A 22,083-nucleotide genomic window follows, 5' to 3' on the forward strand; every position below is an offset into this window, starting at 1 on the left:
TACGGATCGTGCTTCCGTAACAGATTGGGGAATGACACCTAGCAGTGATGCCTCACAGCACGACGTCCTGGTGTCAATTTTCAATCATGACTTTTCTCTATGGATGTTGTATTTTCTCTTTGATAACAGATGCAACTGAGTAAAAGCGAGGGGGAGTGGTGGTGCAGAGGTTAGAGAAGGTGAACCTGTGATCAAAAGGTCGCCGGTTTGACTCCCCAGACCGACAACATCAAAATTTGGGTGGGAATGGTGAAACACCCACACCTGCCTCCACTCTCATTTTCCCCACTCTGGGCCCCTGAGTAAGGCTCTTAACCCCCCCCCACCACCACCACCACCACCATCTGCTCCCTTGGGTGCCCTAGATGACAGATCTCTGCTCCACACACAGGGCTGTGGTAGCTCGGTGGTCTGTGGTTGCGTCAGGAAGGGCGTCCGGTTTAAAAATAATTGCCAAGTCTTCATACAAGTTAGTTAGTAAGGGAGCAGCTGAAAGAAGAGGAAAAATTTAACAAGTATGGGAATTTATTATTATTTTTTTTTTTGATACGATAAAAATCTATATTTATCCTCCAAAAAGTGAATTAAAAATTTTGGAAAATGTATTCCACAAATGTTTAATCAGCATAAAATGTTATTACTGTCTCATCTTGACATAAAATATCAGCTTTCTGTTTAATAATGGCCAGAAAGAAAAAAAAAATAAACTTAACAGTTAAAAAAAGATGTTCTGAAAAGCAAAGGAGTGTAAGGGTCTTTGATGTTTATTTTTTTTATTCTGTGATTTATTTCTTTTGTAGCGAGCTCAAGAGTTGCAGGCTCTCAAAAAAAAAAAAAAAGAAGTGATTTCATGAAAGGAAACAATAAGACAGAGATCACAGTTGTACCTTTCCCTTCGTCTTCTTTAGAAAATCTCCTGCGCTGTCAAAGATTTTGTAAACGTAATTGGCAGGAGTTCCACAAAATGCAATCTAAGTCGAGCCAAGAGGATTCGCGCAGAAGTGGTAAAAAGAAGGTAAGGTCCAAAATATATGAAAAAGTCAAGAAATGATAGGATCAAAAAAAAAAAAAAAAAAAAAAGTTTGAGCAATGATGTGAAATTGGAGTTGGAATGGCAAATGAAGCAACGTTTTACATTTTCTGACAACATTACCGTTCTGGGTGCTGACTTCCAGACAGATATCAAATTTGTTCCCGAGTGGTGAAATGCCTTCATGATCCACTAGCTCCCCTCAAATTGAATCTGGCCTGCTTCTTCCTCTGCTGATAATAAGAGGTGGGGTGGTGGTGGTGGTGGGGGGGGTTGTCTTAGATTTGAAATCATAGCAATATAAACGTAGACGTCTACAGCAGTGACACAGCAACAAACCCTGTTTCTTGACTTGATCACTTATGTGAAGAATATTTTTTCCCACTGCTGTTTTTCCATTCATTCTTTCAACCTTTATTTATACAGGTTAGTCTCACTGAGCCACGAGGACTCGTTTATAAGAGAGACCTGTTTTAAACAAACATCACAGATGAGGTACACACAACGCTAAAGATTCATATAAAAGCACATAAAATGAAAAAGGAGTGACATAAAACAAAATAAAAAATGCGCTACATTATAAAACGGTGAAAAATACTAAAAACAGGAACATGTCTGCATTGATTTTTGCATTGAAATTACCGGTAGATGTTTAAAATCCCGTAGGGAGGTCAAGGTCGAGTGCTTCAAATCTTTTTTGCAAAGTGTTCCAGTTTACAGGAGCGGAGTAAGAGAAGGCCCTTTTGCCAAAATCGGTTCGCTCTGATGGGACACTGCAGGTAATGATGTCTTGGGAGCGCACGCTGTAACTGCACTGGTGACGTGACATGTAGGAGGAGATATATGAAGGCAGCAGACCAAGGAGTGATTTAAAGATGAAAATGTACGAGTGAAAGAGTCTGTGTGAAGTTAATGATGACCAGTTAACCAGTGAATTCAGGGTGCAATGGTGGGTATGGTAGTTACAGCTGGATATGAATTTTATAGTGCACTATGGTAGGCAGCATCCAACATCGGCAAGGTGCTTGCAGGAACAGGTGTGTAAATAATGTCACCATAGTCAATGGACTTTTTTAAATGTAATTGGGGTGAATAGAGTGTCAAAATTAATACTAAAAGCAAAATCAGATCAGAGACAATGTGTTCAACATAATGGTAATTCTTCCAGTTATTTAATGGTTAACAGTGGTGTACCACAAGGCTCAGTCTTAGGACCCACCCTTTTCACAATCTACATAGGTAATGTAGGTCAGATCATCCCTGATGCATCCTTACATTTCAATGCTGATGATACAGTTGTTTATTGTCGAGCTAAAACAGTTAAGGTTTTCCAGCTATTGCAATTCGCTTTTGACATCAGTCAGATTTGTTCCTTCTCTAACTTGTCTTAAATGCTGATAAAACCAAAGGAATGTAGTTTTCAAACAGGAAGTCGGTCCCAGCAGTTCTTCCTTTGATTTTATCTTCGAATGGTGCTCCTATTTAGTTTGTCTATTCTTACAAATATTTGGGTATCTTGGTCGATTCGCATCTCTCGTTTAAGCTCCATGTGGAAAACTTAGTAACTGTTAACTTGGGTTTCTTTTTCAGAAATAGATCCTGTTTAACTCTGAATGCTAGGAAACGCCTTGTAACTGCATCTTTCCTTCCCTCCATTGAATATGGTGACATTATTTACCTGAACTCCCCTACAAGCACTCTGCAGATGTTGGATGCTGTCTTTCATGGTGCACTAAGATTCATAACTGGACTACCATACCCACCACTGCACCCTGTATTCACTGGTTAACTGGTCATCACTAACTTCACATAGACTCTCTCACTGGTACATTTTCATCTTTAAATCACTTCTTGGTCTGCTGCCTTCATACATCTCCTCCTACATGTCTCTGCGTGAGTGCAGCTACAGCGTGCACTCTCAGGACATTATTACCTGCAGTGTTCCCTCAGTGCAGACTGAACTAGGCAAAAGGGCCTTCTCCTACTCCGCTCCTGTTTCCTGGAATATCTTACAAAAAGATCTGAAGCTCTCGACCTTGACCTCTCTAAGTGGCTTCAAACAACGGTTAAGTTCATGGGAAAAACCATTGCAGACATGTTCCTTTTTTTTGTTTTCTACATCGCTTTACAATCTAGCTGTTTTTCTCTCGTTTGTTTTTTAATACCATTTTCTTTCATTTGTTCTAAATTTGTATGCTTTGTTTTATGATTGTCTACTTTTGTCTTTGTTGTCTACTGTTATCATCACTCATTGTTAGCATCAGGTCTTGTAAATGAATCCTTGAGACTCAATGAGTTAATGTATTTAAATAAATGTTAATTGTAAAGCAGCGTCAGATGTGCTACCAAGTATTTTAGCATCCATGTGTAAACGGCATTGCGTCTGGTTCCTGCTCAGACCAAGAATGACCTCAAGCTGTCTTTCTGTGCAGTCCTGTCTGTTGGAGTCGGAGGAATTCCAGTGCCATCGCCTCGTCCGTGCACACTCCGGTTGTATCTTGTTTGCTGTACAGTACTGCTGTGGCTGATCAAGTGGAACCCAGACTCGAGCGCTGGCCGTGTTGTGTGTGCTGTCATCTCAGATGTGCACAGAACATTGAGGAGTCACAGATCACTACCCCTCAGGGAGATGGAGTTTGTGCGCTTTAGAGAGCGAGGAAAGTGTTTGGGTTTCTGCGTGTGTGTGCGTGTGTGTGTGTGTGTGTGTGTGTGTGTGTGTGTGTGTGTGTGTGTGTATGATGGAGAAAGAAACGGGAAAAAAAGGACTGGTTGTTGTTTTACTACTCACGTACTACATCCTTCAGTCATGCTGTCAACAGCCTCGCTTGGCACTATTACCTGACCGAGTCAAGCCTCACGAGAGCTTTACCTGACCCGATAGTCACATGAGCACATTATCTGACCAATTAAAGCCTGTAATAGGGAGCCTGCCAATATGTTAACAGATATTATTGATCTTGTGATGCACATCTTGTGCTTTGTGCTTCTTGCAGCATTGTTCCAATTTGTATATTTCCAGTACAAACATGTGTTGGGTGCACAATGTTATTTTTTCATTAATTCAACCTTTATTTAGACAGGTTTCTGAAAGTTTATTTAACACAATAGAATTTAGATTATATAATATGTTGACACTGTAGATGATTTTTGAAAATGTTACTTTTTTTGTATCCGTGTTAGACTTTCCTAATTGGAAACCTTTGTAAACTAACATAACATAATTCATCTTAACGTAGCATGACTTTAGCTTATGCTAAGGCTAGCTTAGCATAATATAGTAAAAAACAAAACTTAGCATAACCTACGTAGCACAGCAATAAAATAAATAAAAATAGCATAGCATAGCACACTGAGCATAATTTATTTAGTGCAGACGTCTCGTGCAGTTGGTCAGTTTTGAAGCCAGGTCAAATTTGTTTGAATTTTTTTCAGTTATCTTTGTTTTTGATGCGAAAAGAGCAACAGAAGTCGTCAAATGAACCTGCAACCAAGAAAAGAGAAGTGTCTGACTTGAGGTTATGCATTTATTGAAACTGGCCCTTGGTTTGGACCAGGTTTTTAATTCTGGCCACTTTTAATCCAAGTTTGACACTCCTGGATAGCACAAGCATAGCAAAAGTAGCTTGGGATAGCAAAACAGCGTAGCACATCAGAACCTTATAATGCCCAACAATAAAACAAAGGTATAACTAGCTAATACAACAAACTGAGATATTAGCTGTTCTAAATATAAGTGGGAAAAAAAAATCAATGCTAATCTTACTTTGTGTCATAATGGTTATTTATTTATTTTTTAATTTATGTTTTGGTTCCAAGCAAACATGATTTCTTGAATTTTAAGAAAATGGTTCAGTGGTTGTCTGGATTTTTTTTTAAGCCTTTTTTTGTAGTTGAGCTCCCCTAAAATAAACAAATTAAAAGAACGACGTATTTTCTCTCTAAATCTTGTCCCTCATCATCTATGAAAGGACTTTATGTTGATTTGTTTAAAGCATCATACAAGCTTAAAAATATATTAGATGTCATTAGATCCACTTGTATTATATCTGCATTTAACAAATCACTTTAAAATAGTTGATTTTTAACCATGTTGAAGCACTCTGTGAGTGTTCGCTTGACATATGCCACAAACGCCATAGGTGATGTATATATGTTGTACATGATGACATCACTGGCTCTGTGAAGCAAACGGATCGTCAAGATCCGGTTCCCTTCAAAGAACCCATCTCTACGGAAGATGTACAAAATGTCTGATACACTGTTGCTTATCTCAACTTTGACTGATAACGCCAGTTCTTTAAAAACAACTAACACTGCATGTTTATTTCACCTAGAGTCGTTAAACTTTACAACTAACTTTGCAAAAATGTAAGTTCTTAATACTTTGGCCCACAAGATTTTCTGCTGTTGAAGCTTAGTACAGTAAAATAAATTTACCAAAATTTTTTTGTCTTGTAAAAATCAAGGTAATGCATTTTTATACATATATTTATAAATGCCTATCAAGTTTATTGCAGATTATATCAAAATTAGGTGATACAGATGTTGTTTATTGACTTTCTGTCATATTTTCTTGTGAAGTTTTTGACAGCAACCGTCTGAATTTTGGGACATTTTTCATTTGGCTTCCAGTCGGTCTACCTGACATGTCGCTGTGCTTTAAAACTCAGCTGCTGTCAGGCAAAATAAACCTGACAGCAGGAGTTTATTCCCCTTTACTAACCCAACGTGTGACTATCACCCAGAATGAACACCTTCTTTATACCGAGTCGACCTTTAGCCAGATAAAAGTGCTTTAACCTCTCAAGATGTAAATCTAGCCAACTAATGTCGCGTGTGGATAAAGGTCTGGAAAATATGTTCCTGAAGTTGAGCAATAACAGGTTTGCAATAACTCTGGTGTCCATGAGCAGCAGGTTTGAGTTGAGCTGTATCTTCAGTGTGGAGTTGGGGAAATATGTAGATCCAAACAAACGGAAGTCATCACAACAGCTGTGAAACAGAAATGTGACTATTATTTTCAGATGGCAACGTCCAATTATTTTATTTAAAAAACCCATTAGTATTGACATTATTGTCATTGAATTCCCATTGGACATTCAAATTCCAGACATCTATGCCTCCAGGTAACGTCGTTCCAGTTAAATAAGAAATAAGTATATTTGTAAATTCCCAATAATTAGTTTTCTTTTTTCTTTTTTTTTTTTGAAGCCACTTATTAATCGGTTCCAAATGGACATCGATGTAATTTGGTCTGCCCTGGATTATGGCTTCTTTGGGGGGTAAAAAGTAGGTTGTGCTGTATTTGTCGACTTTTCTTCCATTGAAGACAGGTGAACGTTGTGATGGAACACCAGCTGTTTATAAGGCACTGACTGAGAGTCTATTTTTCATATTTTCACTGAACAAAACTGATTTAACGCTTTTTTCCTGGAATTAAACTGAATGAATTTGTGTGTATATCAGTGTGCACAGCTGGAGGCAATGGATTTTCCTCGACTTCTGTTTTTATTTACACCTCTGGCACTTGGTAGGCTTTGCAGCCACAGTATGTGTTCTGGTCTGTCTTGTACAAAGATGTTAGCAGTGGGTCTTTTGGGCCCTGTAGATTATGAGATGCACTGGGGCATTTTGCTGTTGTGAAGCAGCTGTGATGAGAGTCAGCTCCTGTAGGTATGAGGTTGTGGTACTCAACAGGAAAAGGGTAAAATGCTTCATTTGTGTGTTTAGAATGGGGGAGTCAGAGTACCATATTTTTTGCTGTATAAGGCGCAGGTTGTTTTGGTGTGCATAATTTACACGCCCTGCGACTTATAGGCTAAAGCTACGTATTTATGGATCCCCCCCCCCCCCATATTTATAACCAATTTTTTGGCTGAGATATGACCGTTTTCATTCATTCTGACTGAAAAAACAAGATCACTACAATTTTGAGCCACTAGATGGCAGCAGAGTAGTAAGGCATTCCGTTGCATCATGCAATAGGTAAAAGTGGCAATAATGATAAATTCAAAAAAACTTCCCAGACAAAAACAATTGGACTTTATTTATTATACTTTATACATTATTATTTTTGTTTTGAACTTTTTTGAATTTGCCATGTCCTGATGAATGAGAATCTTCACCAGCTATTTATGACACAATCGGCTTGCCATAGCTTCCCACCTTTGTTCTGCTTGCTGCTTGCAGCAACCATCAAACCAGCTTCATTTCGCTGCACCACCCCAGGTGAAATGCAGCTAATTTGACCATTAAAGTGCATTTATTAAATAAAAATCCAACTGAGACACACCTTTGCCATAATTTCGAGCAAACAAATAATTGTTTTAGGTGCTTTTCTTGTTAAATTTCTCCTTCTTTTTTCCTCCCTGTCTGTGCGCTCCCGGGAGCACCGAGGCAGCGGATACTTTTGAAATGCAGCTGATTTGACCGTCAAAGTGCATTTATTAAGCAAAAGTTAGACTGAGAGACAACTTTACTATAATTTTGAGCAAACAAATAATCGTTTTTAGTTGTTAATCTTGTTAAATTTTTGTTAAAGTCCTCCCGTCACGCTCCTGTGGCCACCATTTGGCAGCCAATCGATTTTGGGCACAACATCTGCCCACATTTTCGGGTTGTCAGCGGCGACGCGAAACAAACGCGATGTGTCAGCGGTGACGCATAATAGATGCGACGTGTACGACGAAGCAACATATTTATGGATGTTTCCACTTTATTAAACAAATATGGATTGATGCGACTTATAGGGCGGTGCGACGTGTACGGCGGCGCATACGGTACTGAGGAGACTTATCCATGAGTGAAGGGAGGATGGAGTGGGTGACAGATCAACAGATTACAATCATGGAGCCTCGTTCACAGTAATGATGGCGTTGTTTTCAAGTGTTGCGATGAATGAGGGAGGTTTTTTTTTGTCACATCCCTCTTAAAGGAGACTCCAGGAAGATTATACGTCCTGGGAATTTAAAAGAACCCCTCAAAGTGAACCGAAGTATGTCTCAAGGGATAGGAATGTTTGGGTTTTTCTATTGGACTTGTTGGTTCCATACCCTAACATGGATAAGTGGAAGAGACGGGATGGATGGATGAAAAGTCAAATGATGTTTGAAAATCTGTGGTTAAAAAATTTTCATTTGTTTTTAGGTAGGTGCCCTGAACAAGTGTTCTTCACTTCCTTCACTATATTTAACACATAATTGTTCTTTCGGTTGTTTAAAAAATGTTTAATTCTTTTTTCATGATTTTTTTTTGTATCATTTGAAAAATGACAAATGAATGATAATCTAACTGTATACTGGAGACAAGTATTAAAAGTAGATTTAGTAATTTTCTGGAAAGTGTTAGGGTTGTGTACTTGCATTGTGCATTGAAGCTTGCACAAATTCACACAATTGAATCATTTCTTTGAGTAGTGTCACAGCATCAAAATGTGAGAAGAGAGTCTGCTGGTCATCTGATTAGGATGCCCTCTGAGTGCTTTACTTGGTGGTGTTTTGGACACGTCTCATTGAGAGGAGCTCTAGGAGCAAACCCCAAACTTGCTTGAGGAATCCCAGATCCTCGATGGTTTGGGAATGCCTTGAGATCTCACACAAGAGCTCGGACGGAGGGTAAAACGTCTCGCATCCAAAAAAAAAAAAAAAATGTCCAGACGACCTGACTGGCCATTGTTGGATTATTTACCTGGATTATTGAGCATGAACGTTGATACCTCAGAAGGTTTGGGAAATGTTGCTGGTGAGAGCGATGTCTATATATTTTTTTCTTTTCACGAATCTGTTGCTTCTTCAACTGTTGTGCATTCAAGCATTGCACTTGCTCAGGAAGGGAGACTGCGACGAAATGGAGACCCAACGCAATCTGCTGGCTACCGTACCCTACCTTAGATAAATAACGCTACTAATGGCAGCGCGACGGCTCAGTGGTTAGCACTGTTGCCTCACAGCAAGAAGGGTTCAATCCCCGGTTGGACCTGGGGTCTTTCTGTGTGGAGTTTGCATGTTCTTCTTGTGCTTGCGTGGGATTTTTCCAGGTACTCCGGTTTCCTCCAACAGACCATAAACATGCATGTTAGGCTGCCTTCAGGCCTCCCTTGCAAAAGAGATCTGTGATCTCAATGGGATTTGCCTGGTTAAATAAAGGTTAAAAATAATAATTGAAATTGGATTTTTATATATAGTGCCCTGAGACAACTTCTGTTGTGAATTGGTGCTATCTAAATAAACGGAATTGAATTGTTTTGGAGTCATAAATGTGACTTTTGACTGATGCCAACCAATCTAGTCTGACTGATATCTGTGGTGGCTAGTTAGACACCTAATACACTTTGTCCTGCTTTAACCATAAATGATCAGTTTTTCTCTGGTCTCGACTTCTTTCTCACAGTGAAATAGTTTGAAAGTTAATAATTGACCACTTTGGTGTTGAAGTGAAAAGGCAAAAAAAAAAAAAAAGATACGCTTGACTGCTATTTCAGCTTTTACGTTGTTGACTACTGCCATCAATATTAAACACAGCACATTCCACACAATACCTGAACATCGTTTTTTTTTCCATCAGCCTCTCAACTGTCCAGTAGTGTGCCATACACGCAAACAGACACACGCACATCAACAATAGAAACAGGGCAGGGATGGGTTTTTACATTGCTGCGAACACAAGATATGACTAATCACTTTTATACGCCAGCAGTCTATTCCAGGCCAAGGGAGCCTATCGCCGCATAATCGGGGAAAACGGAGCAAGCAAAGGAGACTCCTGTCACCAGATATTCGGGTGGAACCTAATATTTGCATAACTGTGTGTCAGATAAGGGGGGAACCAATAAAGCGTGACACAGACATAACCCGTGGGCATGTAGATGGCGAGGCATTATGGGAGCCGATTGGGGAGGACGCGTGCGCGCGGATGTGGTGATTCCATTAAAAATGGAGAGCAGATGCAGAGGATTGAGAACTTGCCTGGGAAAGTGTGTCAGAGCTTTCATGCAGAAACTCGGCAAGAACTGATCTGGTTTTACATGCAAAGAATAATGAGCAGTTTATGACATCAGTTCTGCTTCATGTGGTGGAAAACGCCCGGAAAAGACGGTGTGGTTTGCACACGCTTGATAGTATTGCACTGAAAACTTTGCAAGCCTTATAAACATAATCCCCTTAACCCGATGGTGCTTTGTTTCTCGAGTGTTTTACTCTGAACGGCTGCTCTGTGCTTAAACCCCTATTTGCTTTAAGTTAAGGAATAACAAAAGTTCTGCAGACACTAACTTTAAGATTTGTGTCACAGCGAATGAGAGACGCGGAGAATTATCAACGCAGGCAGCTTTCGGCATGTCCCCTCTTCTTTCAGTATGCAAGTGCATGATTCTGTCTAGACAATGGTCGACATGCAGCTGCCTCCGAGTCTGCGCACACACACACACACACACACATACATATGACTCTCGCCATAAAAGTATTCACCCCTTTTCATCTTGAGTAGTTGCTGCGCAGGACCAAAACTAATAGAATGTTTGGCGTATCAATCAGGCAGGAGGAACAGGAAATCAATGCAAGCAGGCGAACATTCAAAGCAATCTGACACATATAATCTAAACTTGGTGGATTTCCCTTTCATGGCCACAGAGATGTCTCGGGGAGATGGCCATGCAATGAGCCAATTTGAGCTGCCATGAACATAGCCATTTGTGACGTTCCTCTTCTTCTACTTGTCTTTTTCTGTTTCAGCCTAAATGCCAAAGCAAAGCGATGCCATTTAACAAGGAGATAAGTAAGATTGTAGTTGAATTAATTATTTTTCACAAGATTGAGGCTGTTGCCTTGAAAAAAAAAAACCTACATCTGGAGGCTTACAAACAAGTGTACTGTAATTTGCGGTATAGTTTTCTGAAAGGCTTAACAATAATATATTATTTTTCATAGATACCGGTAGTTATTTGAACAAAAACAATTAAAACACCTTTAGTATTACCAACATTAAAAACTACAAAACACAAATTTGTCAGCGTTATTAAGATACATGTGATAAAAACCAATGATCACCAAGAAAAAACGCGCAACAGCATGAGAATCTAAACTGTTTTAAAAGACCTCGATCATAACTAAACTCACAATCACAATTCCCTCCAGAGAAATAATGAAAATCAGCACAACAGGGAGTAAAAAATACAAACTAACCTGGTCAAAACATCCAAAAAAGTTCATGTCCTCTGGACGGTTTTTTTGTTTGTTGTTGAGACGTTTCATCCTTCATCCAAAGGACTTAATCAGTTCAAGGAGTTCCGACAAACTCCGTCCCACTAGCAGCACACTCGCATAGTGGGCCAACCAGTTCGATAGTGATAAGATGGTTTCTGGAGTCCGCCCTCTCCCCCTTCAACTCGTCTGAGGCAGTCATAGCCAATGTGGTTCAAAACATCAAAGTTCATGCGCAATAATCCAGGTAGAAAATCCAACAAAGCAAAATGTTTCCACATTTTAAAACGTTTCAACAAAAAAATCAGAAACTGTCCAGAGGACCTGACTGAACTTTCTTGGAATTTTTTACCTGGATTATTGAGCATGAACTTTGATGTTTTGAACAACTTTGGCCATGGCTTCCTCAGAGGAGTCGATGGGGGAGAGGGCGGGGCCCCAGAAACCATCTTATGACTATCAAACTGGTCGACTCACTATGTGAATGTGCTACATGTGGGACTGAGTTTGATGCGGCTCTTCAGACTGATGAAGTCCTTTGGATGAAGGACGAAACATTTCAACAAAAAACAGAAACGATCCAGATGACCTGACTGAACTTTGTTGGATGTTTTGCCTGGATTATTGAGCATGAACTCTGATAAAAATGTGTTTTTTTTTTAAGATACCCATTTACATATAACCTACAACCCTCATACCACTGTAAACTTTTGGGAGGCAAGATGGTGTAGAGGTAGTGCAGCCAACCTGGGTCCAGAAAGTCACGGTACAACTCCCCACCATGCCCACATGTCATGGTGTCTCTGAGCAAGACACCTAATCCCTACTAGCTTACATAGCTGCACACTGCTCCACCTGGGTCTATCTCAGGTGTGATGGGTTAAATGCAGAGAACTACATTGTATGGGAACATACAATGATGACAACACATAGCACTTATACTTATTATATATATATATATAAACTATAAATATTATAGTTGGTTTAAATGGCAGAAATCAACCCCATAACTGACCCCACTGTGAAAACCCATTAACTTATTTGTTTGGTCAAAACTAATCTGTTTTTCCCCAAACTTACTTTGTTCTATTGCAGGTAAGATATTAATATTTTATTACCTTTCCACAGAACCCCAGTTTAAGAGCACACCACATCTGAGCTTTTCTTTTTAGCTGCCAGTTGTAGATTTGTTTGCTACTAAGGAAACATCTGAAGTATTAGTTCCTTAGCGTTTGTACGAAATCCAACTTGGTCTGGATTTAGGTTATTAATTTTCTTGACGTGATAAATAATGCTTTTTCTAAAAGAAAAAAAATATATATGTGTATATATATATATATATCTGGCACCATGACAACAAATTCATCTGTTTTAGGTAAAATTATGCTTTAAGACATTTGGAGCTCGGGGTTATCGTTCAAATGCATTGTGCATTGTTTCACATCACTTGTTTAAAATGTCTGTTATTTGGAGCACCAAGTAACATTTTTTAGTCACGTTTAGCCCTCTGCATTAAATAATCTCACTTGAGTTTCTCCCAGGCTTTAGTAAAGCCCCCGTCACAGCTGACAGTTTACTTCCATGCCAACTCCGAAGAACTCCCCTACCCACATCTCTCTTTAGAAAGATGTGGAACTAAAACATGGCTAAAACAAGAGAAAATCAACAGCCTGACAGTATTTACAAAGTGTTCAGCAAACAATTTGTTTCTTAAGAAACACTGCGGGGTCTGCCTACAGACATTGCTTCAGATTTTCAGAAGTAGGAAATTGAACAGATTATCTGCTAAACTGGCCTTAAATCGCTGGCACAAAAGGAAACTATATCCTGAAATGTCATCTTCCGCTTTACGAAAAAAATAAAAAAATAAAGCTCTTTATTTCCACAGTTTCTTCCCAGTGATGAAAATGTGAATTCAACCTGCTGCAAAGCAAATGACTGTTCTTACTTTGCCAAATCAGTCATGAAAACCTAAACAAACAAACATAAGTACCAAGTGGAGAGAAATCCATTTTGCTGTCCACGAAGTCCAATGGCACAAACATGACCCAGTAGACATTTATTCATACACAAGAGCTGCATAATAATTTATTATCTTTGGTAAAGTCCAAAGACCACAGTTTACGAGTGTGGTCGTCTGGATCAAAGTAAAGTTATCTACGTGGAACTTTTTCAAAACGTTCCCCATTTTGCTTTCAAATAAAAGCACAGTACTGGTATAGTAACTTATTATACTGGTGCATTTTTATCATGGTCAAGGTTTCTTTATTGTCATTCACATCGCATGTGGTACACGTGGTGGAACAAAATTGTGTACAGAGGGTTCCAGTTGCATTCAACAGAATTATGAATTGTAGGGTTACATTTGCCCTTAGAGCAGATCTTAATGGTACTTTGTATATTATGTAACATTGTATTTTGAAAAATAAAACACAAATCAACAACAAAATATCACAGTATATGAATATTTATCCTTGCCCCCCCCCCCCCCCCACAATATTGCAACCTAATCATGTATCTTGATCTATTCATTATCTTTACTGGCTACTTCCTTTCTGGGTTGCAGGGGTCACTGGTGCTCATGTCCAACAGTCATTGTGCAACACACACACACACACACACACACAACAAATGGCGACAAACGAGTCAAACAACCATTCACTCTGTCACTCCCACCTAGGGACAATTTAGAGTTGCCAATCAGCCTAACATGCTTGTTTTTGGTCTGTGGGAAGAAACTGTGTTACCGGAGACAACCCACGCATGCACGGAAAGAACATGCGAACGCCACACAGAAAGATAATGGGCTGGGACTTAATCTTTCGACCTTCTTGCTCAGAGACATCAGCTCTACCAATTGTGTCACAATGCCATACCCAATGTACTACAATACGTATCTCAATAAAGACCCAAACTTTTGCAGTTTACAGCAGAGGTCCCCTACCCTGGACTTAAATAGCCCACTGTCCTTCATATTTTAACTGTTTCTCTGCTTCAATTTAAGGGAAATACTTGAAATAATTGAATGAATTTCTGAGAATGTCACCAAGTTTAGCAAAAGCTAGTCAATGACTCCTTCATTTCAGTCACGTGTGTTGAAGCAGAGGAACATGCAAACCATTCATGACAGTGGCCCATGAGGATCAGGGCTGGGGACCTCTGGTCTACAAACATCGTGTCGCTTTAAAAACCTCAAAAATTGTGAAATGGCAGCACGGCGGCTCAGTCGATAGAGCTGTTGTCTCTCAGCAAGAAAGTTGCTGTATTGAGTCTCCTTCTGGGTGGAGTTTGCATGTTCTCTCCGTGCATGGGTTTTCTCCATGGACGTCTGTTTACTCCCACAGACCAAAAACATCCATATTAGACTGATTGATATCACTAAATTGTCCCTAGGTGTGAGTGGCTGTTTGTCTGGTTGGAATCTACTGTATGTATATCTTGCATCCTAAATAATCCTCAAAACATTGTGATACACTTCATATATTTTGATAAATAACCCAGTTACCTTGATACGTATTATGTTTCTTGATATAGCTCCATAATAGTGCAATTTCACAATACTCTTCCCTAAATACAATCTTACAAATCCTTCTAAAGTAAAATCTGCACCCTTTAATTGATGACATTAAGATGGTATGGGACAGTAATTTTTAGAACATCGATCCATTGTCTTACCGGCTTCTTCTTTTCTGGGTTGCCGGGGTCACTGGTGTCCATGTCCAGCAGTCACTGTGCGAGATGCAAGGTGCATTCTGGACAGGTTGTAAGTCCATCACAAGGACACATAGAGACAAATGAGACAAACCACCATGTGAAATGCAGATTTATTATCTGCTCTCTGTTTTTCCACCCCCCCCAAACTTCTCATCTATGTTCGCGCCCGCTCAGCACAGATGAGTGCACAACAACAGCGCTTCTTTTACAGGCTCCAAACATGGCATTTGAGACCCATCAACACAAAGGCGGAGAGTAAACAATAATTAATGAGACAAAACTTTTCTGTTGTGTTGACAACAAAGCAAGGGGATGAAAGGGAAGAGGGAAACATCTGGAAATTCGAGCGAGGGCCTTTCAACTGGGACAGGAGATGAAACTCCTCCTGCCTTCCGGGCAAATTAACAAATGCTTTAAAAAATGAAGTCTTGGAGAATACATATTTTATTAAGGGGGAGGAGGTTGGGCTTTTTCAATGGGACCCCCTCCACTTCTCTGAAGGGTTTCATCACTAAACAAAGAGAGTTTGCGAGCAGTGCGTTAGCGCGATCTGGGTCTATATTTAGATAGGGGAATGATCCACGGGCACAGACAGTAATCAGATAATTAGGAAAGCAAATTAAAATAGACCAATACTCTCTGCTTGCTGGAAGCCATGTTTAAATCCAGTGTTTTACCCCCCTTCTTCCATTTCTTATTCTTTCTACTCTGTTAACTGCTCTTATGTCCCTCTGCACCCAGAGCTACATCAGCACAATCAATACCGAGGTACGTTTTCACAGCACATCTTTACTTGGACGGATTAATGGATCAGTGTCTGTGTGGATGGTGTGTGTGTGTCAGCTAAAATGATGTGGCGTTTCGATTAGACCATACACGTCTCTGTATGGCTATGGCCTGTGGCATTATTTCCACGGTCTTCGGTCAAAGTCACGAGGTCAAATCTTGCAGATTCCCGCCTTAGGCTGGACATAAAGATTTTCTGTACTGCGTAGTCCTGCTTCCGGCTCAAAGCCCAGGGAAGCAAACCCAAAATGATCTATTGGTTTCCATCTTGGAATTCACTACATGATTTCCTGAAGCTGTTTCTCAATGATAACCACCACTGTTATTGTCCTGTTAATTGTTATTATTGTTATTATCCATCCATCCATTATTTTTACCCGCCTCTTCATTTTTGGGTTGCGGGGTCACTGGTGCCCATGTCCAACCATCATTGTGCAGGAGGCGGACAGCTGAGGTTGTCATTCATGTGTACACCCAAGTACTTGTAGCTGGAGACCACTTCCACCGCAGATCCTCTTATGTTCAGGGGGGTGTAGGTGTTTTTGTTCCTTCTGAAGTCCACAATCATCTCCTTTGTCTTCTTCACATTGATGTGAAGGTTATTCTCTCTGCACCAGCTCTCCAGGTGTTCCACCTCCTGCCTGTAGCTGGACTCATCATTGTTTGTGATGCATCCCACCACCGCTGTATCATCTGCAAACTTTACAATGTGACAGCCTGGATGGGTAGCTGCACAATCATATGTGAGCAGAGTAAACAGGAGGGGGCTCAACACACATCCCTGAGGAGAGCCAGTGCTGAGGGTTATGGTGGAGGAGGAGAGGTTGTGGATCCTCACTAACTGTGGTCTGTTTGTTAAAAAGTCTAGTACCCAGTTGCAGATGGAGGGGCTTAGTCCTAGTGTGGATAGTTTGTCCATCAGGGTTTGGGGGATCATGGTGTTGAAGGCGGATGTGAAGTCCACAAAGAGCATACGGACGTAAGAGTTTTTCTGCTCCAGGTGGTTGAGTGCAGTGTGGACCACAGAGGAGATTGCATCCTCTGTTGATCGGTTCTCACGGTATGCGTACTGATGAGGGTCCTCGTTGATGTTGATGGTTGTTTTGATGTGAGTCATGACCAGTTTTTCGAAGCATTTAGCGACTATCGGGGTGAGGGCCACTGGCCGATAGTCATTCAGACCAGTCACTGTAGAGCTTTTTGGGACTGGGATGATGGTGGCAGTCTTCAGGCAGGTGGGAACTGTCTCCAGGGTAAGTGAGGTGTTAAAGATGTCTGCCAGCACCTCGCAGAGCTGATCAGCACATTCCTTCAACACTTTTCCGGGGATGTTGTCTGGGCCAGTTGCTTTGTGCGGATTAATCCTCCTGAAGGTACTCCATACTTCTGCTGAGGTCACGCTGAGATGCTCTTCATCCGGTGGTGAGGTGAGTCTGGTGCTGGGTGGTCTGTTCGGGTCTTCAAAGCGTGCATAGAACTTGTTGAGGGCATCAGGCAGAGACAGGTCCCCGGACCGGAATTTGGACCAGGCCAACCTGCTTGTTGAGAGGCAGCAGCTCTACCAACTGCACCACCATGCTGCCCTGTTATTATTACAGTAGTCCCTCGCTACTTTGCAGTTTGTTTATCGCGGACTCGTTCTATCCTGGTTTTTCGTAAAAAGATTGGACATGACGCACAATTGGCTGAATGATGGATGAGCCACACAATCTGCATGGATGTCTGTATTTAAAATAAATTATTTAGCACCTGTTGCACATTTGTGCAGCCCACACTGCAGGATAAGCTTCCTTTTGCAGATGATCAGCTGTTTTCCGTGCAGAGTGGAAAAGTGGGCGTGGCCAAGAGCGCTTGCAGGTGGCAAAGAGCAGAGGAGGCAGGGAGCTGAATTCATGACATTCTGTGCTCTTTTAAAGCCTTTAGAGTTTAGAAACATTGTTTAGAATATTGGAAGGGTTTAAAATGCCATAATGTCTAGTAAACTACTACTTACTACTTGTACTACTATTCCTACTTTGTGGTTTTTCACTTATTGCAGGGCTTCAGTGTATGGATCCCCTGCGATAAACGAGGGACTACTGTATTATTTTCATTTATTATTATTATTATTATTATTCACCAACTTGTCTTTAATCTCCTTCATTGACCTCAAATGTTTGGTTCTTTATTTTTATTCTAGTATGTATTAAGTTGAAATCATAGAACCTTTGAGGTGCCCTTATATCAAACTGAGCCCTTCGACCAGGACTATTCAACTAAACTGCTCAGTGGGGGCACAGTTTTTGAAAGTTTGCAGCTCAGGGGCTGAACATCCATAGATTAAAGTCATTATGTAAATAAACCAATTTTTAAAATGATCTGTCGCCTTTTAAATTTGTTTGTTTTATTGCTTTGAATCATAAATGCAATAAATGGAACCCAAAACCTAGACCCACCCCCCACCCCCCATTAAATAAATAAATTATTATTATTATTATTTTAACAATCTTATTAGTGGGCCGGACTGAAGTGATCAGGTGACCGGACCTAAGGCAGGGTCAGTTGAATAGTCCTGCTTTAGGCCTCAGTTTTAAAATTAAAACCTTAAGAATAATTTTGACTGATGGACTACAGGAGGATTACAATGTATATCAAAATAAGCTTATGTTTCTTAAATTTGTTATTTCTCTTTGGTAAAGCAATGTATTTTTTGAGCACTTGGACTTTGCTTTCCTCAGTGAACAAACAATAACGCTGTTAATAGAAACAAGCAAATAAAACTACTTGAATGTACACGAGTCGGTCAGAAGCAAGAGTCGAGATGAAATTATGGCCCAAATCCCAAATCAATCATTGTCTTTTTGTGATGTTACAAGACTCATAAAATTTTCATTTAATGTTTGCACAGTCTGATTGGAACACTGTGACATCAAATGTCCTCAACTGATTTAAAAACAGCCTCAAAAGCGAACACAGAAATCTCATGTGAACTAATGAAGGTAAAACAGATTGAGTGGAGAGTTTTTAAGGAAACTCGTGGATTGATGACTAGTTCTAAGTTCTTACATATGTGATAAATGTAAATTAATATTTCAATATGTATTTATGTTTTTAGTATGACAGTTCAGGATTTTCAGCCTATGTTAAGTTTATAGGCTGTTAATTTCTGATTTAGAAAGAGATTAGTAATTTGTCATTATAGTATTTATAAATGCAAAGTATTAGTTGAGGCAATTCTATAATTTGGCGATCTTGAGACATTCAGTGGGGGGGTGGGGGTGCCGTGCGAGTGTGGGTCGCTTTTTCAGAGCTATCTGATCCCTGATTAGACTTAACAAACTTTGTCATTTACAGCACAGAACTGTAATGGTTTCCTCTGACAGGGCCGATTTTGGTTTTTGTGGAGAAGTTGGTAGTACGGGAACCTCGGTGTCTCATCTTGGTTTTTTTCCAGAAGATGTTCTGCTTGGGTCATCAGCAAAGACCAGTTCACAGACCAGACCATGGTTCCCAACCAGATAATGGTGGCCTTTTTGCTGTGGATTGAAGGTGAGTCTTTGCTTCAAGAACAATAAAGAAAAGCTCTGCAGAGAGTGGTGAAGGCTGCACAGAAGTCTGTTGGAGTCAGCCACCACAGACATCTGCACCTCCAGATGCAGGAAGAGGGCCACCTGCATCACGAAGGACCCCGCTCACCCAGCACACACACTTTTTGCCCCACTCCCCTCAGGCAGAAGGTTGCAGAGCATTAAGTATGGAACCACTAGACTGAGGGACAGCTTCTACCCTGAAACTGTTAGACTCATAAATACCTAACCAGAATTATCACTGTAATGCCACTTTAATCAGTGACATGTGACTTATCAGTGCTGCTGATCTCATTCTGCTGTGTTCATTCATACCTATATGTTCACCACAGACTCATATTTGGGCTGCTCTTGTTACGCCGTATTGTTTTACATTATTAGTGTTTAGCGTATATCTTAGTGTATATCTTAGATCCTTATAGACTGTTTCTTTTTATACTTTATATTTTTGCTGTTTTGGGGTGTAACTGGGACAATAAGTACATTTCATTCCACCTCATGTACCACATGGGATGGAAGTGACAGTAAAATGAGCTTGAATTTGAAGAGGAGGTGGTCAAGTTTGCAAGAGTTGGACAGTAGAGTGAGAAATTGGTAAATTAATGGGGTCTTTATGTGCAGCAAAGAAGATGTTCCGGTCTGTTGTGGTGAAGAAGGAAGTGAGCTGAAAATAAAAAGCTCTTGGTTTAATGGTTCAACTATATTCTAGCCCTCACATGTGGTCATAAGGTATAGATCATGACCAAAAGAACAAGATCCTAGTACAAGCGGCTGAATTACACTTATCTTCTACGGTGACCAGGCTCAGCTTTAGAGATAATAAAGAGCCCTATCAAAAAGGCATCCTGGACGTCTCTGTTTGTTTGGAGGTTTTCCAGGAATGTTCAACTAAGAGAAGGCTGAGGCTGATCCAGAACTTTCTGGAGGAATTGTATGACAAATCCTCAGGTCTTACCAAGCTCCAAGTTGAGGAGGAGAGACACAAAGGAGTAGAGGACTCGAGGACTATCAGCAGGAGTCGAGGACTGTGAGGACCACAAGGAAAACACAAAGGTTAGTAGCACTTCACAACAGATAATCTCACTAGGGCTCTTGACTGAATACCTTAAGGTAGCCGATGTTCCAGCCTTGAGTTCTGGTTCCACTCAGCCTTATGTACCAGATGAGCCTCACCAACTGGACAGGGAACAGCTATGGATGATCAGCTCCTCTTTGCCACTCAGGAAAACCTCCACAGGAAGACGTCCAGGATGCCTTCTTGACAGTGTCTCCATTAAAGTACTACCTCCATGACTCAAAATCAGACAGAAAGACAAAAGACTTGTGAATAAAAATGCAAACCTGACCAAATAATAATACCATATATTAGTGACCCAAATACGTTTTAGAAAGCATCAACTACCATTTTTAAGGACAATACCATTATAAGCAAGTTGTTTGCGAATCTATGCGGAGATTCACTTTTTGTAATGCGACACAAAATACTGGTTTTAATTGATTTATTTTTAGCAGTTGAGTGCCGGAGAATAAATACGTGCACGTCTTGAATAGGGCAAGAAAGCTAAAGATAAACTCAAGAAGATATAAAGAGCCTCGTCTGTAGGGCCTCTTCACTTTGCCTCCTTTTCCTGTCACATACTTTAAACACACTGCGTGCATCATAAAAGTGTACTCTATTTACCGTTCCTATGTTGACATTTGAGAGTTGACCTTTGAAATCAAACGTTCGTGTAGGCAGGGACCAGGGATGGCATTAATGAGGGAATTTGGCGCACTGTGTCGATTTAAAAGTCCATTAACTTTGCAGAGCTCTCTGCATACAAACTCCGCGTCTGTGTTTTTGCCTCAGCCTGCCGCAGCTAATTGCCATTCTGGGTAGGGACGGCAATATAAGTTCCCATTTAGCCATGCATACGAGTTCCTGGGCACACCTCATGGTGTATGAGACAGCTTGAGCTTTTCTGCAAATAAATAAGATAAGGAAGAGGGGAGAAACAGGTCTGTTGGGGTTGGAGGGGGGACTAACTCTGCATGCTGAGTAGAACCGTTAGAGACAGATGTTAGTAGGAATATCCCCTCTGTGCAAATTACATGTTTCTTCCCTTAAAATTCCAACAACTCATCAGCAGAGGTAAATGATAGAGTGATATAAAAAGAAAAAGATTAATCCATAAAAATGCATTCATTAACCATGGGAAAATTTTAACTTTTGCCTGTAGAATAATATTAATAATTAGTATTCAATTCTTTCTTTGAGCTAGCTAAATGCAAATCTGACCTGACATATGCAAAGTACTTAGCATTTACATTTAAAATATTTATCAACTTGCTGCTCAGAAATAGTTTATTTTTCTTGTACTTTATGATGATTTCAGTTTTCTTGTCTTAAGTAGCAAGTAAATGTTCAAGGAAAAAAAAACATGTAAGGCCTTCAATAATTGATGTATTAGGCAAAAAAAGTTTCATACACATTTTTATTTACTGTTTGGAAGAAACTCTTCAAAAAGCTATTTAAGCAATTAGGATATCAGTTGTTCAGAGCTTTCCCACAGAACATTAATTAAAAAAAGTTGAAGCCCTTCAGTTAATTGTAATTAAAATGTAAAGTACTTCAATACAGGTCAGTGCCGCTGTTTTTTTTATCCTGAGGCTGCAGGTTCAAGCCCAGGTTGCATCTGAGAGGGCATCCCGCCTAAAGAATACTGCCAAATCTTTTGTGTTGTTTCTTCACAATGACGACCCCATACCAAGGAGAATTTTAAAGTTATACAACAACAAACTGATGTACACT

This window comes from Nematolebias whitei, chromosome 1 (assembly GCF_014905685.2).
Source record: "Nematolebias whitei isolate Nwh7 chromosome 1, NemWhi1, whole genome shotgun sequence".
Lineage (NCBI taxonomy): Eukaryota > Metazoa > Chordata > Actinopteri > Cyprinodontiformes > Rivulidae > Nematolebias > Nematolebias whitei.